The following is a 24,277-nucleotide window of genomic DNA, read 5'->3' on the forward strand; positions in this document are numbered from 1 at the left end:
GATGATACCTACTCAGGAGCTCATGGAAGACGATTTTGATAGGAGAACTTTTTTTTGTGAGCAAATGATGGACGTGTTGGATAACAATATTATCCAATTAGAAGACGTTATGTTTTCTGACAGATATATTTAGGGCATGCTTCTCCCATATTATTACTTAAATATTTTTTTACTGTTCATCTTCTTCTTGTTCTTTGCGTACCATATCAGAGTTATCCGACTTGGCGATCATCATTGCGAAGGCTTCTTGATTTTCTGCCATATGGAATAATTGTCCTGCATTTTAACAAAGAGACCTAAAAATATTCTATATCAATTTCCTTTCACTATAAGAATATATCCCAGATAAGACATTTTCTGTTGTTTAACAGTTTTTAGCAATTCTCTATCTCTGTTGACCCTCCTTCGTACTTCAAGGTATCTTCCGCATCCGTATCATCATCCAGCCTCAAGAGTCCACTGCTGAACATAGGCATCTTCCTTATGTTTCCAACCCCGTCTATCTTGCGCCGCTCTCATCCAGTTTTTATTTTGTCTTCTTAAATCGTCAGTCCATCTTGTAGGTGGTCGACCGACGCTTCTCTTGTCTTCCCTTGGCCTCCATTCCAATAACCTTTTTGTCCATCGCCCATCTGTCATTCTGGCTATGTGTCCTGCCCATCTCCATTAATCCATAATCATCCGCATCCGTATATGAATCCATATTTCCAATTCTTCAATTTTTAATGTTCATAGATACCTGCAAGACATTATGTTTGCTGAGAAATCATGTAAACAATATTAGTGAAACTGACAAATGACTAAAGTCCTTCCACTAAAAAATCGTTTACTGCATTTCCAAACTAATTTTTGAACAACTGATTAAAAAAACCTATTAAATTATTATGTTGATAAGAGCAGTAACAATAGACTATTATTACTGGTGCCAAACTATAAATACAAAGCTTTGCACCAATGTTTATTCATCTCTGAATATACACATTACTATGTCTTACAAAATCATCGTCGTGAGCATTTTACTAGCAATATTCCTAGTGCAGGACACTAATGGTTTCTATAGAAGAGAACCTTTACCAGAAGTGGACTGCTACTGCATCCCGTTTTGGGAATGTCAAACACAGTTCAATATTGCGTAAGTATATTATATATCAACAATATAGGCATATATATATATATATATATATATATATATATATATATATATATATATATATATATATATATATATATATATATATATATATATATATATATATATATTATTGTGATATTTAAAGTCTTGGTGCGCCAAGCAATAATTAGCTAATTAATTTTTTTGATTAATTAAAATTATTTAAATGATATGATTATGACTCTATCACAATTTTTAATTCTTTTATCTCAGGGTTAAATTCGTGCTTCAATATCTATGCTATTACATGTGAAAGGTAAGGTCCAGAGAATACCGGAATAATAAAAAACACATATGATCTAACACTATATATTGAAATAAAAATAATGAAATAATTCACACTCAAAAGTTTTCAATAAACAAATCTCATATAATGATTCTCAAAAATTTTGTTCTACGTATGTGAACAATCAAAATTAATGGTACAAACAATATTAATTGAAATCTCAAAATTCCGAACTATTCTAACTCTCCTAATCAAAATATTTATATCCTTTCTAAATTAAGTGTAAAAATTGTGTCATCAATAAAAGAAAAAACTGCAGAAAACAAAATATCTCTCTCTGATGATGAGTGGTCCAAATCCTTGTTCCTTGTAGACTATATTATCTCCTCTCAACCGCTCCCTATGTAATCAGCAATCTTACACAGATTGTTGCAAGTATATCGTCCTTAATGATCTCCTTCAAAAGCACAAATCATTCAAATTATGATAGCCTTTCTCCTCTCGATAAACTGAATCTCTCGTTGGCCCGAGTGAAAAATGACTCTTGGAATATCTTCTCTTTACGATAAACTGAATCTCTCGTTGGCCTGAACAGTGACTCTTGGAATATAAGTAGAGAAATATGACTTACAATATTTTGCTGCTTCAGCCTCTGTCAGATACACTAACTCCACAAAAACTCACTAACATTCAACACTACTGCTTGCTACATTTCAGGAACCGCCAGAGAACAATCCCTGTTCCTCTTACAGATTTGGAAAACCAACTGATCCTATCTTTTCTCTCTCCTCAATCTCGCTAAACTTTTTCCTACATACTTATCCAACCTTTTTCAATCTCCGCCAATCAAAACTCGTCACAATTCCCCCATTTTTTCATTTCGATAACAAACAAATTTTTACCTATAATTATAAAATTTCCTAAAACTTATTTACAAATAATATTTTCTATAATTCTTAAAAACTAACAAAAACCTCTATCTAAAATCTCTTTTATTTGTCCCTAATCACTGCATTAATGTATTTTGGAAAACCCCGTTCAATTGTCTTTTTGTTTTCACTTAAAATTATGCGGGTCACTCAAGTATAACAAAGAAATAATTTATGCAAAGCTTACTTTTTGTTTGGTACAGGTAATTCAAGAAATTAATCTCTCCTTCTTCGAAATGTTTGTTGGATATTATCCTACTTATCTGAATTATTTTAATGTTATTGAATTTTGAAATATTTTTAAACAAAACCAATATTTTTCTCGATTTTACATATCATAACAAATCCCCGCCATTTGATCTGCCGAAAACTCTTTGTTAAATTTTAAAAATGACAAAAGTTTTCTAGGATCAAATTATTTCACTATGTTATTAAAATCTACTTATGATACTGACAAATGTCGTGAATGTTAAAATACCCCGTATATTGCCTGTCTTTATACGGGATTGGATATATTTTCGTTTTAAATTTTTCCAAGTATTTTCCCTTAAAAGAAAGTTCATAATTTTTAACCACTTGATTTACTTTATTAACAAAATCTCCATGGTTTCCTAAAATCTTCTCTATTTCCTTCTCCATGTTTTTTCCACAATTTATTTTTCTTTCATCCACCTTTTGTTCACATGTGTTCACTGTCCATAATACTTCTTCACAAAATTCTGGATTCTCGTCCATCAATGCCATTTTTTCTTCTGTTTTCTTTTTATCCTCTAATTCCCTTTGGTATTCCGATCACCATGTTTCTATTCCTTTCATTTCTCTGATGATACCTTCTTTTTCTTCCTGCTTCCATTCTGTTTTATCGTCGGTTGCCAACAATTCTTCTGTACCTTCTATTTCCTGTTTTTCTCTGGTCTCCATCTTATTTTCCTGCTTTCTTTTCGAACTCTTCTTCTTTTTCTTCCTTCTCTTTTTCTTTTCTGTTAGATCTTGTTCTTGTACTTTCGGTTTATCCTCTACAGTCATATCGATTTCTTTGCGTTTTTCCTGTGTATTGATCCTTCCAGAATTTGTTTTCCTATCTGTTTGCTTTTCTTCTCCTGTGTTGTCTGGTTCTGCTCTGATTTCCAGTTTATTTTCCGAAAAATTTATGGTGATATCTTTTTTCCTCAATTCATCAATTCCCGCTATCATATCATGATTTAAATCTTCAATCACCACACATTTCATAATATGGAATTTGTTTCCCACTCTTATCTGTACTCCCAAGCCTTCGTTTACTGTCGTCAAATTGTTATTGTTTGCACCCACTAAATCAACCCTAGGAATCTTATACACAAATCTGTCCAAATTTAATTCTTTTACTAGTTTTTTATTGATTAGCGATATCTCCGATCCAGAATCAATCACAATTTTAATCGCTTTATGTTTTATAAATGCATCTAAAAATATTAGATTAGAATTAGAAATTTGTCTGTCGTTTCCTATTGCTACATGATTCATCTCCCTTCTATTTTGTTGTTGGAAGCTCTGGTTATTTCTATCGTCCCTTTGTTCGTTAGTATTCCTATTCGGAGAATTTTGTGCATCTCTATTCCTGTTGTGATTTTCATTTGTTCTATTTTGTGTATCATTCCGGTTATCGTAATTTTGTTGTCTATTGTAATTATTGTAATTTCTCGGCCTATATTCGTTTGTTGATCTGGGATGTCGGTTTCTCTGGTCATAATTTGATGAATACCTTCTTTCCGGTCCATTATATTGGTCATGTTGTCTTCTATTTCTCATTTCTTTTCTTTTCGCTTCTTTTAATTGAAGGAATTGGCACAAACTATCAATATCTTGATAGTTTCTCAAAATCACGTGATCTTCCAACGTTTCCTCAAAATGTCTGCTGATCATTTCTACCAGCTGTTCGGTAGAATATTTGTATTCTAGATATTTTGAATTGTTATATATCTGCAAAGCATATCTTTCTTCAGATATTCCCATTTTTTCGTGATATTTTCCATTCTGTAGCTCTTGGTTGATTTCTCTCTGTTTATTTTTCCCCCAGAAATAGTTGAGAAATTTATTTTCAAAATCTGTCCAATTTTCAAACTCATCTTCCTTGCTTTCATACCATAACGCTGCTCCTTCTTTCAAATGGTTTCTAATTGTTTCTTTGCAATCGTCAAAATATCTAATATGTTGTAATTTGGTTTTCAAATTTTTAACAAACGGTACTGGGTGTGTTTTCCGAATATCCCCGCCAAATTGTATTTTCGACTCGCTTGTTCCATGGATGATAACTTCTTTTCTCTCTACCCCTCTTAGTTCAATTTCTGCCATTTGTTTTTCATTTTGCTTTAATCTTCTTTCTATTTCCTTCCTGTCTTCTTGTAGCGCCATTTCAAATTTTTACACAGTCCTAATATCTAACAGTCTAAGAGTACAGTCTTAATATCTTTCATTTTAGTTTCTATTTCTTCTCTCTGCATCTCTAGTTTCCTCTCTGTTTCTTCTCTGACTTTTTCTAAACAGACTTTTACCTCATTTTCATATTTGTCAAAACGCTTTTCCATTTTTCTATCATTTTCTTCTAATTTTTGTTCTATTGCTAGCCTTGTTTCCCGTTGGTTTTCTTCCATTGTCTGTTTTGTTTCCCTTTGATTCTCTTGTATTTGTTGTGTCTGTAATTGCATTAGTTGTAATATTTTCTCTATTCCTGATAATTCTTTTTTCTCCTCAACTATTGTAACATTTCCTTCATTATCCGATCCTTCTTCAACAATTGTTTCCTCTTCTCTGTTATCCTCCTTCCTTTCTTGCATTTTGCTTTGACTCCTTGTGGTAGACATGTTGTTTCTTTTCGTTACTGTTTTTGTCCCCGCCAAATGTGAAATTTTACAACACTCTATATGTTTCAGAACACGACAATATTTCTCCCCAAATGTATTAAATTTTCACGACAAATATCAAATATGCAATCAGTAAAATTCAAATAATTCCAAATAAATATCAAATGTACGATTGGTAAAGAAAATAAAATCAAATAATTCAATAGCAGTAAATATCCACTAACTACAATCAATCAATAAATCAAATTTATATTCCCTGGAAAAATTGTCAAAATACTTTCAAATTCAAATTCCCTCAATGTTATATGTTTTTATCTCTGGATCACCTGTACTTATTCCAGATCTCTTTCCCTTCCTTCAAATGTAAAGCTGCGATATTTTTAAGCCCCACGTTTTGGAAGCCAGTTATTGTGATATTTAAAGTCTTGGTGCGCCAAGCAATAATTAGCTAATTAATTTTTTTGATTAATTAAAATTATTTAAATGATATGATTATGACTCTATCACAATTTTTAATTCTTTTATCTCAGGGTTAAATTCGTGCTTCAATATCTATGCTATTACATGTGAAAGGTAAGGTCCAGAGAATACCGGAATAATAAAAAACACATATGATCTAACACTATATATTGAAATAAAAATAATGAAATAATTCACACTCAAAAGTTTTCAATAAACAAATCTCATATAATGATTCTCAAAAATTTTGTTCTACGTATGTGAACAATCAAAATTAATGGTACAAACAATATTAATTGAAATCTCAAAATTCCGAACTATTCTAACTCTCCTAATCAAAATATTTATATACTTTCTAAATTAAGTGTAAAAATTGTGTCAGAAGTCAGAAAACAAAATATCTCTCTCTGATGATGAGTGGTCCAAATCCTTGTTCCTTGTAGACTATATTATCTCCTCTCAACCGCTCCCTATGTAATCAGCAATCTTACACAGATTGTTGCAAGTATATCGTCCTTAATGATCTCCTTCAAAAGCACAAATCATTCAAATTATGATAGCCTTTCTCCTCTCGATAAACTGAATCTCTCGTTGGCCCGAGTGAAAAATGACTCTTGGAATATCTTCTCTTTACGATAAACTGAATCTCTCGTTGGCCTGAACAGTGACTCTTGGAATATAAGTAGAGAAATATGACTTACAATATTTTGCTGCTTCAGCCCCTGTCAGATACACTAACTCCACAAAAACTCACTAACATTCAACACTACTGCTTGCTACATTTCAGGAACCGCCAGAGAACAATCCCTGTTCCTCTTACAGATTTGGAAAATCAACTGATCCTATCTTTTCTCTCTCCTCAATCTTGCTAAACTTTTTCCTACATACTTATCCAACCTTTTTCAATCTCCGCCAATCAAAACTCGTCACAATTCCCCCATTTTTTCATTTCGATAACAAACAAATTTTTACCTATAATTATAAAATTTCCTAAAACTTATTTACAAATAATATTTTCTATAATTCTTAAAAACTAACAAAAACCTCTATCTAAAATCTCTTCTATTTGTCCCTAATCACTGCATTAATGTATTTTGGAAAACCCCGTTCAATTGTCTTTTTGTTTTCACTTAAAATTATGCGGGTCACTCAAGTATAACAAAGAAATAATTTATGCAAAGCTTACTTTTTGTTTGGTACAGGTAATTCAAGAAATTAATCTCTCCTTCTTCGAAATGTTTGTTGGATATTATCCTACTTATCTGAATTATTTTAATGTTATTGAATTTTGAAATATTTTTAAACAAAACCAATATTTTTCTCGATTTTACATATCATAACAATATATATATATATATATATATATATATATATATATATATATATATATATATATTATATATGAACGAAGACTGTAGATTTTTCAGATAATTTTAAGACAATTTAACTTCCCCAAATTTAATTCACCTAGTCCGAAAATACTTCCAAAACGCTTCTAGTAAGGAAAACGAAAACTGGTACAACTATTTAACATAACAATATCTTTATTTTTAGAAAATAATATACATTCCGTGAACATAAAATTATTTAAAAAAAAACAGTGTCACAAACGAAAATATTATTTACTTATTCCTAACCGTTACATATACAAATAGTCCTCCACAGAATATGGCTCAAGAGCTACCAGTAATTTAAATATTTGATGTTTATACAAACTTAATCTTTCCTCCCTTTTAATAGGTTCAGGCATTTTAAACAATTTGATGCAGCAATAAAGAGCGTTTTTTTCTGTTATGCTTAACCTGTGTATTGGAATTTTATAATTATATAACCTGGTATTTACTATACTATTGGGCTCAAAGTTCCTAAAGAGTATTTTATTCTTATATAGAAACAGTAAGCATTCTTGAATAAATACAGCGTAAACTGTTAAAATATTATTACTCCTAAAATGCCCTCTACATGATTCCCTACTTTTTAAGTCAAACATAACTCTGATTATTTTTTTCTGAACCAGAAATACATTATTTATGTCCCTACTGTGGCCAAAATTTATTAGACCATATCTAAATTTTGCTTCAAAATTAGCATGATACACTGTTTTTAATGAGTTACTATTCATGTATTTTTTTAGAACTCTAAAGCTGTAAATCACTTTACTCAAAGACATACATAACTGGTCAACATGTTTATCCCAACATAAAAAACTGTCAATATATAATCCTAAAAATTTGGTACTGCTGCTAATATTTAAAGTGTCATTATTTACAATAATACTGTTTGGCATATCTGAATGTGCATAATTTGTCTTAAACAAAAGAAGATCTGTTTTATTTTGATTTAAAACCAACCTATTCATTAACGCTTAGAACAGACATGTCTTTACCACTGACTAAAATGTTTGTATCATCTGCATAATTTGTTATGCTGGAAGTAGTATTAGCCACTAGACCATGAAGATCATTGATTTAGATCACAAACAGTAAAGGACCAATCACACTTCCTTGTGGTACTCCAATATTGATAGTGCTCTCAGATGAGATGCCTATTTCAGTGTTTTTATGTATTTTTACTAAATGTCTCCTATTTGCCAAGTAGGACTTAAACCAATTCAATGCTGGTCCACGTATACCATATTTCTCCAATTTATCAAATAATAGGTCATGCACTAAACAGTCATATGCCTTTGATAGGCCCAAAAAGAGACCCAAAGCCATATGACCAATCTCAGTACATTTCAAAATATCCCAGACAAATTAAAAAATCGCAGTCTGAGTTGATTTTCCCTGTTGATAACCATGCTGATTTGCACTAATAATATGACATTTTGTTAAAAATTCTGTTATACGCCTATACATAGTCATTTCTAAGATTTTTGAAAAGGAACATAGAAGGCTAATTGGTCTATAGTTATTAATTAATTTAGGATCACCCTTTTTGTAAACAGGTGTTACTATGGCAGTTTTCAGGCATTCAGGAAATACACCAGATTTTAGTGAATTATTTATGATTGTAGTGAGAGGATTCACTATCTCCTTTATACAAAGTTTAAGGATTTTAGTGGGTATTTCATCAATTCCACAACTCATTTTGTTTTTGAAATTTTTAGTTATATCCATAATTTCAGTTTCTGTCACAGGTGCGACAAACACTAAATTTATGTTACTTGCAATGTTGTCTTTATATTCAGTGTATTGTAATTGAGAATAAAGTGTTATTTAAAGTAGTATTTAAGTGGATCATGTATTTATCAGCAATCTCTTGAGGACTACCCTCTACTTTTATTGAATTTACACTTTTTAATTGACCACTAATTTCACTAACAATTTGCCACATGCATTTATTTTTGTTGGCAGCTTCAGACATCCTGTTTTCATAAAGCTTTCATCGTTTTGTTATTAGTTTCTTATTATATTCTTTTTTATCATCCAGAGTTGAATTGATTTTGTCAATTTCGAATTTCCTAGTACCGGTCATATGTCTCCGTTTTGGGTAGGTCAAGGGTTATTTTAATGCCTAATTTTTTTGTTTTTAACTTTTAAGCATTCTCTACACTACAATATTAAATTTTCAGGTATTCTAGTACTAAAAGGTACGCTTACTTTAAGTCGGTAGGATACACCATTTTCTTTAAAAATCGAATTCAAAATTTTTCATTTTTTCGTCATGAAAGTTAAATTAATAGGTAGGTACCTTATTTAATTTTATAAATTATCTTTTGTTTCTATAAATGCAGCACACAATTAAAAAAAAAGTTTGGAAAAGTAAGCAAAAAATCAAATTGAATCAAAATGTTATTTAAAGGATTTTAAAAACAAACTATTTATTACGATAGAACGAAATTAACACAAAGGAACTAACATCAAATGTAGATAGTTACAAAAGATGCTCGATGTGGTAAACATTTCATACCTCAAAACGTAAGTTTTGACGAATTCTTAAAGGCATATCCTCTTATGAATCAGGAAAAACATTATCCAAAAAATGTAAGTAATCAGCACCATTTAAACGAGCAGGCAATTCCATCGACCCAAGTAGAAAATCTTTAACTGCTCCTATCCAGACGTTTATGCTAAACCTATGCTGAAGCTTTAATTCTTGAACAACGTGGAGATTCTCAGCATTCATCATCATCAGTGGCATTACAGCTTGTTATGAGCCAAAGCCTTCCTCAGAACAATCTTCCATTCACTCCTATGTCTAGCAACTCTTCTCCATGCTTTACCTCCAATAAATTTTAGTTCATCCTCTATGTTATCTTGATACCTAAGTTTTGGTCTTCCTCTGGCTCGTCTTCCCACTGGTCCTCTTCGGTCGAAAATTTTTCTGATCGTTGCAACTTCATCTCGCCTAATTACATGTCCTATCCATCGAAGGTGTGCTAATTTAATACATTTTACAACGTCAGGTTCCCCAAAACTTTTATATAACTCAAAGTTGTAGCGTCTACGCCACAAACCCTGTTCTTGGATTCCTTCATATATTTTCCTTAGAATTTTTCTCTCGAATCGTTTACGCAATTCTTGGTCCATCTGTGTAAGTAACCACGTTTCAGACCCGCATGTTAACACTGGCCTTATTATTGTTTTATATATGGTAACTTTAATTTTTCTGCGTAGTTTTGGGGCCATATGGTTCCTCACGCCATAAAAGCATGGCAAGCATTATTCTTCTTTTAATTTCTTCGCTGACATTGTTGTCTTTGGTCAGTAGCGAGCCCAGGTAGACGAAGGTGTCCACATCTTCCAGTTCCAGATCATCAATTAATAGTCTAGGTATCTGGTTGCCTGATCTAGTACAATACATATACTTGGTTTTCTGTGCGTTTATTTTTAATCCCATTCTAAGTGCAAACGCCCTTGGTGATCGAAATGCTTCGATCAGAGATTCTGTGGACTTAGAAATAATGTCTATGTCATCTGCATATCCGACCACTTGTACAGATTTATTAAAGATGGTGCCATTCGTATTAATATGGCACTCTCGAATTACTTTTTCTAGTGCAAGGTTAAATAAGAAACACGACAGTCCATCTTCCTGTCTCAGTCCATTTTTACAATGGAAGGGTCTGGAAAAGCCGTTTTGGATTCTGACTACACTCCCTACGCTTGTGAGTGTAAGTTTCGTTAGTTGAACAAGATTCTCAGCATTATACGACCAATATTGGGCATTACGCACATTAAAAATTCCATTTTTGTGAATGGAGCTTTGTCGAAAACAAAATATACCTGAAAAAATTCCCATTTTGATTTTTCTGATTTTGTAACTATCTAGCGAAAGCTATTAAGCCATTAAAATAACATCTTTATGTGCTGCTGTTACATAATAGTGTCATCCTCTTTCATTATTTTTTGGAACCACTAACCTGTTCCTCTTAATTGTTGATGAAGAGCTGTTAACATTGAGTGAGTGGGATCACGATTGGAAAATTTTTCAGGGTATCTATAACGTTGTGCTGCTCGTGATTTACAGCTCCTTTCGCCAAAAACTAAAGCACATCAGCATATTCATCATTATTAAAAAGTATTTTTGTTTAATTGAAATTGTTATAAAGTGGCGCACAGCTTAAATGATGCAGTCGCTACTCAATAAAACTAGGTTTTGTCAGCGGCTCAATATCTATTAGAAAAAAATTACATACTGAAATTAAATTACTATAAGTCTTCTAAAATAGCATAAGCTATTTTTTGGATTTCAAATATACCATATTTAAATAACAATAAATATTGAATTATTTTATGTATAATTTTGATGTCACAGCTAAAATGATGCAGGTAAGATGAAGCATTACAGAACTTTTAATTTGAAATTTGCAAAGTGGGCGTTGCATTAAATTCATATTGCAGTTATTTTTATGTTTAATTTGATATTTCAAAGTATTTAATCGGCAAATAACAAAATTATTTAAGAATGTGTCGCCGAAATACGATTAGAGAAAGAAATTTAATTAATACTCACCGCAGAAATGAATATAGCCAAAGATACATATCCAAAATGGTAAATAAATGTTCATCAACAGTTCAGCACATTATTAAATGTTACCGAAATGAAAATAAAGTTGAAAATAAATCAAGGTTAGCTCCAAATAAGATTTTTACCGAACGTGAGAAAAGATGGATTGTCAGAAAAATAGCAAATAATCCTACAAAAAGTTCACCAAAATTGCGAGATGAGGTGAAAAGACAGTTTAGAAAAAAATATAACCCCAAAACAATTAAAGGGATATTACAAAAGAATATCCTACATGGTCGAACTGGTAGAAATAAACCTTTTATTAACCAAAGAAATAGGCGTATTAGATTGGTGTTCTCTAAGGAGCATATTAACAAAGAAATGAACTTTTGGAATTCAGTAATATTTGCTGATGAAACAAAAATAAACTTGTTTGGGTCCGATGGAAAAATATCGGTGTGGAGAAAGCCGAATGGAGAACTAAAATTGGAAAATATTAAAGCTACCGTAAAGCACGATGGAGGTGGAGTAATGATGGGGGGGTGTATGTCATCTGCAGGAGTAGGTAACATGCATTTTATTGAAAGAAATATGAATAAATACATGTACTTGGATATACTAAAGCACATCTCGCCGCTAGTGTTCAAAAATTAGGTATTAATAACAATTACCGGAATTATCAGGACAACGATCCAAAACACACGTCATATCAGGTTCATACTTGGTTGCTTTATAATTGCCGAAATGTCATTAAAACACCAGCCCAGTCAGCAGATTTAAATGTTATTGAATATTTCTGGTTGAAATTAAAAAAAAACGGGTGTGGCAGTCCAGTGGGACTGCCGGTAGAAGTTACACTTCCATACACGCATTGGCCGTTACAAATTTATTTGGGAGTCAATCTGCACAATCATTACATATGTAATGCTATAGGTAAGACATAGTAGAAAGAGAAACAGAATAAATAACAACTTACTAACAATTAATAAACAACATTTGACCTGTAATAGAAGTATAGTAAATGAAGGTTTGAATCAATATTTTGATGAAAATTTATATTTTTTTTTTTCATATATGTATGAAAGGAGTTGAATGCAAAAATTTTTTTACACATACTCTGCAGTAAAATTCATTGTTTATTTTGTTATTAATATAAAAATACAATACAATACACTGCAACATAATTCAATATAATAATACAATACAAATTAAAATACAATATTCATAAGTATTTAAAAATGACAATAATATACATAAAAAAAATACACTAAAATACAGTGCAACATAATTCAATATAATAATACAATACAAAAAAACATACAATATTCATAAGTATTTAAAAATGACAAAAATATACATAACTTTTCTACTTACGCATATGTTTATTTTACCATGTAATAATATTAATAAAAAAGTCCTCCCCGACTGGGAATCGAAACCCGGTCTCCCGCGTGACAGGCGGGGATACTGACTACTACCGAGTACATGACACAAACGTATTTCAAAATTGACAGTTCTGGGTCATACAGTGATTTATTGAGATTATTATTTTGAAATACAAAAGACTAATATAATAATGAACATTTAATAAATAATACAAAACATATCATCTAAATAATAATATTAATAAATATGTTATTATATATATATATATATATATATATATATATATATATATATATATATATATATATATAATATTATATGTATATATATATATATATATATATATAATATATAATATTAAATATATACAAAAGGAACATTTTTATATTCGAGAGAGGAAGAGGGAGAGCAAGAAATATATCTTCTGTCTCTCTTACTCATTATCTTACATATGTAATGATTTCACAGATTCACTCCCATACAAATTTCCAACGTGGAGCGCGCGTATAGAAGTATAACTTCAAAAATAAAGTAAATACTGCGCCAAAATCTAATAGAAATAAATTGAAAGGAAAAATGACTGAAGCTTGAGACACAATTTCCTCAGAGTACACTAGAAAGTTGGTCGAGTCAATGCCTAGACGACTGCAGGCTGTCATTGATAATGAAAGAGGACCTACAAAATATTTGCAATCATGTTTTAATGCGTGGAGTTTGTTTGTTTAAATAATTTTCTTGTTTTAAAGTTTGCATCATTTTAGCTGTGACATCAAAATCATACATAACATAATTAAATATTTATTGTCATTTAAGTATGGTATATTTTAAATCCAAATAATAGCTTATACTATTTAAAAAGACTTGTAGCAATTTAATTTCAGTATGTAATTTTTTTCTAATCAATATTGGGTCACTGACACAAGCTAGTTTTATTAAGTAGCTACTGGATCACTTGAGCTGTGAGTCACTGGATTTACATGCCACAAAGTAAAAAACTAAAAGATAAATTTAGCGAAGGGACCACAATTTGAGAATGAAAAACGTAGGTTATACTTCTGTTGACAGGTCAAAGCCAACTAGTGCAAAAAATATTAATTTAACTTTCATGACTACAAAACAAAAAATTTTCAAATCGATTTTTCTGGACAACGGTGTATCCTATTGACTTGAAGTAAGAGTATCTTTTAGTACTAGAATACCTGAAAATTTAATAATTAAATAACACAAATTCTTAATAGGCAAAGACAAAAAAGTTATGCGTTAAAATAATCGTTGATCTACCCAACACGGATGCCTATGATCGGTACTAGAAATTAGCAATTTATAAAATAGATTCAACTCTGGAGAATAAATAATGGTACCAGTTTTAGTTTTTCTAAATAAAAGCGTTCTGGAAATATTAAAAAAAAACTAATTACAAGGCGCCATCTTCAAAGAGTATAACAGTCCATTATAAATTTAAATAAAGTTACTGATTTCATGAAATTCAATAGATTTGACAAAACAAACAACAAATAAATTTAGGTTTTTTGTTCAGTTTTATATTTAATACATCTCAATGATTTTAATTACAGACGCCAAATTGTAAATTAGATGTTCATATCTTAGGGTTTTTATGTGCGTTTAGAAATAACTCTATCGTTTTCTTGTATACAATAAACAAAACAGGAGAAGAAGAAAAATAAAAAAAAATGCCAAAGTATTCAATACAATTAAGTATAATGATAAAATTTATCTTACCTTAAAAAACTTATTAGGGACATAAGGCCATGGCACTGGCTGTAAAAAATATATTGATGGGAAAATATATTAATCACTAAAAATATTTTTGTTTTAACTATGCTTCTTTAAATATCAATGCATTATCTACATACATTATTTATCATTATCTAATTTAATCTCTACGAAAAATCAAATAATTCAAGCAAGTTGACTACCGACCCCAGTTCAGTATGGCTCGAGATTTGACTTCAAAAGCATACTAAAAGGTAAGACGCGGTTAGCTTGCGAATGGTGTATTGATACAGAAAACGGAATGATTAAGGTTGATCTGCACCCTTCAAAAAACAAACTCCACATTCAAAAAATTTGAGAAGGTATAGTTTATTTCACGAAAAATGGTTGAGTGCTTAATGATTGCAATAAAACCCGACCGCAAGTACATCAGCTTAGTCAACATTAGTTGAGCAGGTAAGTATTCAGGTAAAATTGAAGCTACTGTGGAGTGTCGTTATCTTGTTTGTATAATAAATTCCTGGTAATATAAAAACGATTAAAAAATCGTATAAAATTATAAAAACGATTAGAATACATTTTATTTCATAAAGTTGTAAACATTTTAACAGTGAGTTTCACTATCAATGGTTGATCTTCTAATGACCACAATAAATTTGTTGATCGTTAAGTATTTCCTGGAATAATGATACAGGTTCCCTCTATTCTGTATAATTTGTAAAAGTATATAAAACCGATGAGAAATTTTTAAATATACATTTTGTTTCATTTAGTTGAAAGTGTTACAAGTGTTACCAGTGTTATACCTATTTATACCTATAAAACAGCATTATATGGCGTCCGTGGAAAAACATTGATGGTGCTTCTTCCAGTGTTCCAGAAAAGAAAAAGCATGTATCTGCTGACGCTAGAGATATCGTAAAAACAATATATAGTTCTTTACTTACAAGAGGACTTACTGCTAATACTGCTGCCAGTGAAATATCTGATTTAACGAAAATACCTCTAACCACAGTGAAAAGAATTACATCAAATCCCATTAAGTCAAGAAGGAAGCGTAAGGATGCCGGTTCTACCAAATGTATTGACGAAAGTGATAAAGACTTAATAAGACGAAAAATTTACACAATGTACGAAGAGCAACGGATACCTACATTAGATGCTTTAAAACAACGGCTTACTAATGATGATACACAAATAAACTGTAGCCGCATTAGTCTTTGGAGGATTTTGACTAAAATGGGATTCAGATATCGTACAATTGACAAAAGGCAAGTGTTTATGGAGTCACATCGTTTACAAAAGTGGCGTACTGAATATATAACTTCCATAAGAAAGTACCGTACATAAGATTGACCAATAATTTATCTGGACGAGACATGGTTTGACACTCATGAAACATCATCCAAAAGATGGTCCGATTCTTTTAACAGGTGTCAAACAAAAGCTCCATCAAACAAAGGGAAAAGAATAACAATTTTACATGCAGGATCAGAAAATGGTTGGGTCCCAAATGCCATATGGCTTTCTGCAAAGAACATTAAAGACTCCTGCGTAGACTACCATGCGGATACAACGGCAGAGCTTTTTGAGCAATGGTTTAAGAATTGTCTTATACCTAACCTTCCTCAAAATAGTGTGATCGTAATGGACAATGCAAGTTACCACAGTCGTCAATTACATAAGTCTCCAAGTGCAAATAACACGAAAATTGAAATTCAAAACCACCTGTTAGCAAACGATATATATTTTGAAGAGTTGTTAGAAGTGTTAAAATCATTTTCTATTAAAAAAGTATGTGTTTGTGACGCATTGGCCGAGGACATGGGACATACAGTGTTACGGCTTCCGCCCTACTATTGTTTATTTAATCCCATAGAGCATATGTGGTACCAACTAAAGTCAAATGTTAGGTCACAAAATGTTTCTCCGACTTTAAGTGGTAGTGTAGTCGAATTAATAAGGAAATGTGTTGATGAATGCTCCCCAGAAAGTTGTAAAAATTCAGTACGCCATGTAATGAACCTAGAAAATTCATATGTTACTTTTAATCACATAATTAAACCAATTGTTATTAATCTTGAAGAGGATAGCGACAGCGAAACAGAATTAGGTATTTAGGAATCCATAAATATATTTTGGTTATTTTGGGTATTTTTTTTTGTAAATATTTTTCTATATTTTTTTTTCAATTCTTCTATTTTTTGTACATTATGTATTCGTTTGTATGTATATACTGTAAATAGAACTATTATTACTGTACATTTTTAACGATATCCGATTAGGAAGAGCAAAAACTTTTAAACACTCCAGTTTTTTGCTGACAGTCCTAAGCGTGTAAAAAGTGTGAAGGAAAGTACCTTTCTGAATTTAGATCCATATACTACAATTATTCACGTAGAACAAAAAAACTACTTTCTTCATGTTAAAAATTGTTCAATTATCAAGTATATTCACTTAAACAACCTGAAAATACCATATGAAATAATTTAATATATTTTTATAATCGTGCATTACACAGCTACCAATGAAATATATGAACTAACAAACTTTCTGAAGTGCGACCCTGTGTACTTCGGTAATTTATTGAGAGACTGTTGTATACACAATAGGATCAACTCAGGTAACCATTAAGCACTCAACCATTTTTCGTGAAACAAACTATATAAGTGATGACTAGAAGTATTTTGACAAATTTTAAGCAAACTTCATGTTTTCGATTTAAAAAAAAAAAAAAAACAAAAAAACTACTTTTTTCCAAGTATAAAGCGGGAAAACCAAACCAAATACGATTTGTTAATTTTTTTACAGCATAAAGATGTAATTATAAGAAATATATGTACATAAAAATATCAAGGAACATATAAATAATATTTTTAGTTTCTCTGTCCTCGGAAAGTTTAATATAATGACTCGGTTAAGTTCGGCTTATAGACAAAATTTTATTATGCAGTAGGTAAAAACAAGTTGATAAAACCAGGTATATTTTAAACATTATTATAAACTGTATAATATTGTGGAAACGGAAGAATCAACAAATAAAGGAGTTTTTCGGGGATTTTAGTTACCAGTTAGATACTAATTTAAAGGATCATTTTAATAAAGCAACCGTATTTAAGGTACTGAAAAGGACCTCTAAAAGTAAACAAAATAAAATATTTGACTGTATGCTTGGCGTTTACCATTAAGGGGAGAGTAAAGAAATTAACAAATCAAATGAAGGGGTTGGAGCAGAAAGGGTATAACTGTCATTTTTACATTTTTTGAGTTAAGTGCAGAAAATAATACTAGAGTGTGTGTTCTTTCAGAGTAAAAACGATATAAGCGTGTTTAGTTACTCCTGGTGCCATCTATTAATTGGTAGAAAAACCTACTTAACAATTCCTGCATAGTTGTTGGAGCAGAACGGGTATAATATCGCTTGTACCGTTTGTGCACTTAACATTTTCTAGTAGACTGTTTAACGTACTTGTTGCAGCTAGTGCGTTTTCATTGAAGTTGTGTGTTTACAAGGTTTTTATGCACATAGTTGATGTGCGTTATATAAACCGAAATATATTATTTATTACCTTGTATTTTTGGAGATGGTTAGTAGTAGCAAAAAGGGTAAGATCAAAATGAATAATCAGCTTTAATTTTATGGTTATGTTCCTGTTTTTTCAGATGCCTTTGAATCCGAGTTAGATCCTTACGAAACGGAAGAAGATGAAGACTATCGACCAGAAGACGATGATGTACATTCCTAAGAAGAATCTGAACAGTCAGAGTCAAGCAGTGCTAGCAAATCTACATATGTCGTGACAAGTAAAACAAGAAAACGAAACAGGAATATCGGCGCCTGGAAAAGAAATAAAAAAAGAAGTTAAGAATCGAAGGCAAGCAGTATGTAGGACACAAGAACGTCATCCATTCAAGTAAGCAATTAAGACCTTTTGATCATACATGCAGATTTAAGTGTAACGAAATTATATCTGAGGTAGACAGACAAGCTCTATTTGATAAATTTTATAAGCTTCCTAGTTACGACTTGCAAGCAGCATATTTATCATCTTGCATAACAAAGGAGGAAGTTGCTAGGAGGAATCAAGGATCTACAAAACGTCGAAATTTTTCTACAAAAATCATGCTAATAAATAAGCGAGTATGTAAAGCATTTTTCCTCCAAACGTTTGATATTAGTAATAGACGGTTTACTACAGTATATGAAAAAACTGATAGATTTGGTATAACAGAGCCTGATAAAAGGGGAAAAAATGAAAGTGGTAACAAAGTTTACAAGAATACTCGAGAGACTGTAATTCAGCATATAAATATGTTCCCTACATACAAAAGCCACTACTCTCGTAAAGATAACTTAAATACACGATATCTTTCTCCAGATCTTAGCGTTGCAAAGATGTACTTATTATATACACAATATTGTAACGAAAATAATAAGCCAGTCGTTAAGATGAGTTACTATCGTAATGTTTTTAACAGTGAATTTAATTTGCGATTTCACAAGCCCCACACCGACACCTGCTCAAAGTGCGACAACTGGCAGAATATTGTAAAGAACTCTGGAAACGAAATTAGTATTAAAAATGCTACAGTGTCTTTAGAACTTTATTAAAGAAAGGCGCAAAGGGCATGTAATATGAAAGAACTGGATATTAAAAGCAACAAAACTTCGAAGGATACTGTGGTAATATGTATCGATCTACAGCAAACGTTGGCCACGCCATTACTTACTACATCAAGGGTGTTTTATCTAAGGCAACTGTGGACGTACAATTTTTGCGTCCATAATTTGCTCACTGGAGCAGGCCACATGTACACATGGGATGGAACTGTGTCTGGCAGGGGTTCACAGGAGATAGGGTCGTGCCTTGTGCATTTTTTCAAATCCCTACCATTCACTGTTACTAAAGTAATAGCATACAGCGATTCGTGTGGGGGCCAAAATAAAAACAAAAATATTTGCAAGTTATTTATATATTTAGTGGAAGCCACCCACATTAAAGAAATACATCACAAATTCCTTGAGCCAGGTCACACTTATATGGAATGTGACAGGAATTTTGCTTTGATTGAAAAAAGCAAAAAAAGAAATCCTTAAGTTTTTATTCTCGACCACTGGAGAAACGTAATCGAAAGTTCTTGCAAAAAATTTATAGTTTACAACATGACAAAGGAAATGTTTTTTTCGTTTGAAGGACTTAATAAGCTTATAAAAGATCCAAAAAAAGATACAGAAGGAAGACCTCTTAAATTTAGAGATATCGCATACTTCAGATATGCAAAAAACTTTGACTTATTTTTGTTTGAATTTAAGCCAGTTTTGAATGATATCAGTACATTCCTATAATGTCTATGCAGGTCCAACTTATCTGGACGGCCATCGCTTTGTATTAGTGAAACTTTTACGCAACTTCACATAAGTTCAGTGCCAATTAAGCTTGAAAAATGGAAAAATCTGCAAACTCTTTTGGATTATATATCTCCAGTGTACCATGCATTCTATACGAATATGAAACACGAAGGTGCGGCGACAAAAAATAAAAAAAAAAAGGATCACACATCAGAAGAAGCAATGGAGCCGGGACCGAGTGCAGTTGATCAAGTTACAGAAGAAAATGAAAACGAAGACGATATGATCAGTTCTCACTACGAATAATTTTTTGTTTTAGAAAATTTAATTGTAGATACTTCTATTGTATCTTAATGGTAATTCCAAAAATGTTCTGTTTATTAATAAAATTGATTTGAAACTTTACTGTTTGTATTTATTTACTTTTCCTTACTTAAACTACATGAAAAAATGTGTTGGTGCAAAAACGGTATAAGTGCACCAAATTCAATTTTTTAACTGAATTAAACCCTTTATCAAATCTATTATTTTATCAATAAAAACAAAATTTTACTTTAGAATTTTTAAACATTTTTTATTAAACTAACGGGTTGTACAGAATTTTAAAAATGCAAATTACTTTGGAAGTCATTTTCTCAAAACTAACTTAGACGTATTTATACCCTTTCTGCTCCAACCCCTTCAAATTCTTCTTCTTCTTCTTCTTCGTCTAGCCATTCACGTCCACATCTGAACATAAGCCTTTTCAAGTCTTCCTTTCCATTGTTTTTTATTGTACGCTACTTGTAGCCAATTTTTCCCGGCAGTCCTTTTCAGATCATCTGTCCATCTCATAGGAGGTCTGCCTCTGGGTCTTTTGTGTTGGTATGGTCTCCAGGTTAAAATTGATCTGTGCCATTTGTTTAGATCGCTCCTAGCTACATGTCCAGCTTATTCCCATTTCAACTTTAATGATTTTTGCACCACATCGGTGACTTTGGTTTTCTGTCTTATCCATGTGTTTGTTTTCTTGTCCTTAAGTGATATACCTAGCATTGCTCTTTTCATCGCGTGTTGAGTGACTCTAAGTATATTCATATTCTTTTTTGTGATTGTCCATGTTTGTGCCTCATAAGTTAATATCGGAATAATGCATGCATCAAAAACTTTAGATCTAAGATGTAATTGAATTTGTTGATTTCTGAGTATATAGTTCAGTTTACCGAATGCTGCCCAAGCTAGCTTTCTTCTTCTTTTTATTTCTTTAGTTTGAATTTCCCTATTTAGTATTATTTTTTGTCCTAAGTATATATATTCTTCAACTTTTTCTATAACTTTATCGTTTATTATTGTCACGGTGTCTTCGGAGTGCATGACTTTTGTTTTGTTTAAATTCATTTTCAGTCCTATTTTAGAAGATTCGGTATGTAGTTGCATGGTTTGCATTTCTTGTAGGTCAGTAGCTATCAGGATTATGTCATCTGCAAATCGTAGATTACTGAGGTAGCGGCCATTGATGTTTATTCCCTTATATTTCCAATTTAGGTTTTTAAAAACGTCCTCCAAAACTAAGGTGAACAGTTTGGGTGATAAAGTATCTCCCTGTTTGACTCCCCTGTTTAATGGTACAGGGTTCGTGTGTTCATTTTCATTTAGGTAGTATGTAGCCGTAGCTTGGTTCATAGTTTCTTTTATTAAGTTAATATATCTGCTGTCTATTCTACAATTTTGCATTGCGTTTATTACGGCCGTGTGTTCTATGGTATCGAAAGCTTTTTCGTAGTCTACAAATGCTAGGAAAACTGGAAACTTGTATTCGTTACATTTTTCTATTATTATTTTTGTGGTTAACAGGTGATCGGAAGTTGAATAGCCTTTTCTAAAACCTGCCTGTTCATATGGTTGGTATTCGTCTAATTTCCTTGTTAGTCGAGTAGTTATGACTTTGGTGAGTATTTTAAACAGGTGTGACAGTAGGCTGATGGGTCTGCAGTTTTCCAATTTTCGACTATCACCTTTTTTGTGTAATAAGATTACTTTAGAGTTGTTCCAGCTCTTAGGGACTTTGCCCTGATGTAAACAACTGTCCACAAGCTTAGTTACAATTGCAATTAGTTCCTTACCTCCTTCTAATATCATATCTGTGGTAATATTATCTTCTCCTGCAGCTTTATTTCTCTTCATATTTTCCAATGCTGTAGTTACCTCTGAAATTGTTACTTTTGGCATTATTTCTGATCCAACATTTTTTATTAATTTCCGTGCTGGTCTCATCTCATCATCTTGTTGATGTGTTCTGTAAAGTTCTGTGTAAAATTCTTCTATTCGTGTCAGTATGTTTTCTCTAGTTGTGATTTCATTTTCGTCTTTTCCCATTAATGATATCATCTGACGTCGTCCTAGTGTCGGTCTGAGGCATTTCATACTCTTATTTTGTTCAATAGTTGTTGTTATTAATTTTTCGTTTTCTTTTCTTTTTTATTGTCTGATTTCTTTTCTAATCTGCCTATTAAGTTCTCTATATTCGTCGGTTCCCCTTTTGTTAGATTTATTTAAGATCTTCCTTCTTTTTATTTGTTGTAATATTTCTTTGTCTAACTCATTGTATGTTGTTTTTGGTTTTTATATTAAATTATAATCTTCAAATTATATATCTCGAATTGCCGATGAAACTACAGATGTCGCTACCGAATTTCAGTTAGTCATTATATTAAGATTTGCCTCCAATAATCCAGTAAAAAGATTTTGAAAATTGTAAATCCTTCCGAACAGAATGCCATTCCAATAGCAAATTGTATTTTAAATTAAATTAATAATTTAATCAGTGACGCGCCAAATAAGTTAACCCTTTACCGCATAAATTTTTGTTTTTTGTCAAAAATAAATTCTCAGATAAGAATTTTAATTCTATTTTTACTTAAAAATATTTAAAAAAATCTAGCTACGAGAAAAACTTTATTGACAAAAAAAATTTTTGGTGCCAAATATGAAACATCATGCAATCATGTAATATTAAAGTCAAACTATTTGGAGAGTACGAGTATGAGAGTATTTGTATTTGTAAGAAATAGAAGAGTAGAATGGAACACTCACATAAACCAAATGACAACAAATAGAGTACTAAAGACGGCTGGAGACGGTTCCCCAATGGGAAGACGATCAGTAGGAAGACCACGAAAACGATGGAATGACAACTTACTTTAGGCACATTAAAACACAGACAGAGTCATGTCTACATAAAAAGAAGAAGAAGAAGAAGTTAAAACAAGTTATTATTAATCAGAAAAATCATAGACAAGGATATTTCTGGCAGTCAAAAGCGATAGAGAGTTAACATCTCAAAATTGAAAGTTAACCCTATCTTTTTTAGAAATTTTGAATGGAAACAAATAATTAATTTGTAAGGTTTTCTTTTGTTAATTTTTTGTAATGTATTTTACTGTTATACTGTTATTTGTTAAAGCCGTACAAGTTTGCACAAGTTAAAGCACAATCTTTAATTGTTCAAGATAGGGGGCATTGATATTTCTAAATAATTTGTTTATATGTGTATTGAAAAAAAATTGAATTTTATTTATTTCTTTCTACTCCTGTTTAGTGTTGAATTCTAAGTTAAGGCAAAAGGTATTTCTGAACCCAATATTATATATTTTATTATATATTACTAATATATTTAAGACAAAGGTATTTCTGAGCCCAAATAAGAACCTTCTAGATATAATAAAAATCTAGTTATTAATTTGGCGTCTGTAAATTTGGCGACATATTCATTAAAAAATATATATTTTTTGGTTAGTTAGATATATTGTAATTCATTAAAATATAAATTTTAATTAACTTTCTAATTAATTTAAAAATCATAATATATATATATATATATATATATATATATATATATATATATTATATATATATATATATATATATATATATATATATATATATATATATATATTATATATATATATATATATATATATATATATATATATATATACATTTATACACATAAATTTGTTAAATGCTTAACTATTTGTTATTAATTTTAGCGTAGACTGTTTGGTCGACAATTGGGCTTGTTGTACGTATCAATTTAAGCCGTTAAAAGCTCCGTCCAAGCCGTTAAAAGTTCCGTCTAGCCAGAGGAGGCCACTTCTTCTGAATAAATAATCGGTTCAATTGAACTCCAAAATGTCAAGAAGAGAGATTTATGTATTATCAAATTAAGTAATATAACCGATCATATAACAA

At 31.1% G+C, this 24,277-nt stretch overlaps 1 long non-coding RNA gene across 1 annotated transcript; it reads left to right on the plus strand.

The window, feature by feature from the left end:
* The first annotated feature begins 888 nt into the window (after positions 1–888).
* LOC140440549 (uncharacterized) lies at positions 889–24,277 on the plus strand. Its single transcript, XR_011950866.1, has 2 exons — positions 889–1,132; positions 24,076–24,277. It is a non-coding gene; the product is annotated as an uncharacterized lncRNA (long non-coding RNA).

The sequence above is a fragment of the Diabrotica undecimpunctata genome, chromosome 1 (assembly GCF_040954645.1).
Source record: "Diabrotica undecimpunctata isolate CICGRU chromosome 1, icDiaUnde3, whole genome shotgun sequence".
In the NCBI taxonomy this organism is placed as follows: Eukaryota; Metazoa; Arthropoda; class Insecta; order Coleoptera; family Chrysomelidae; genus Diabrotica; species Diabrotica undecimpunctata.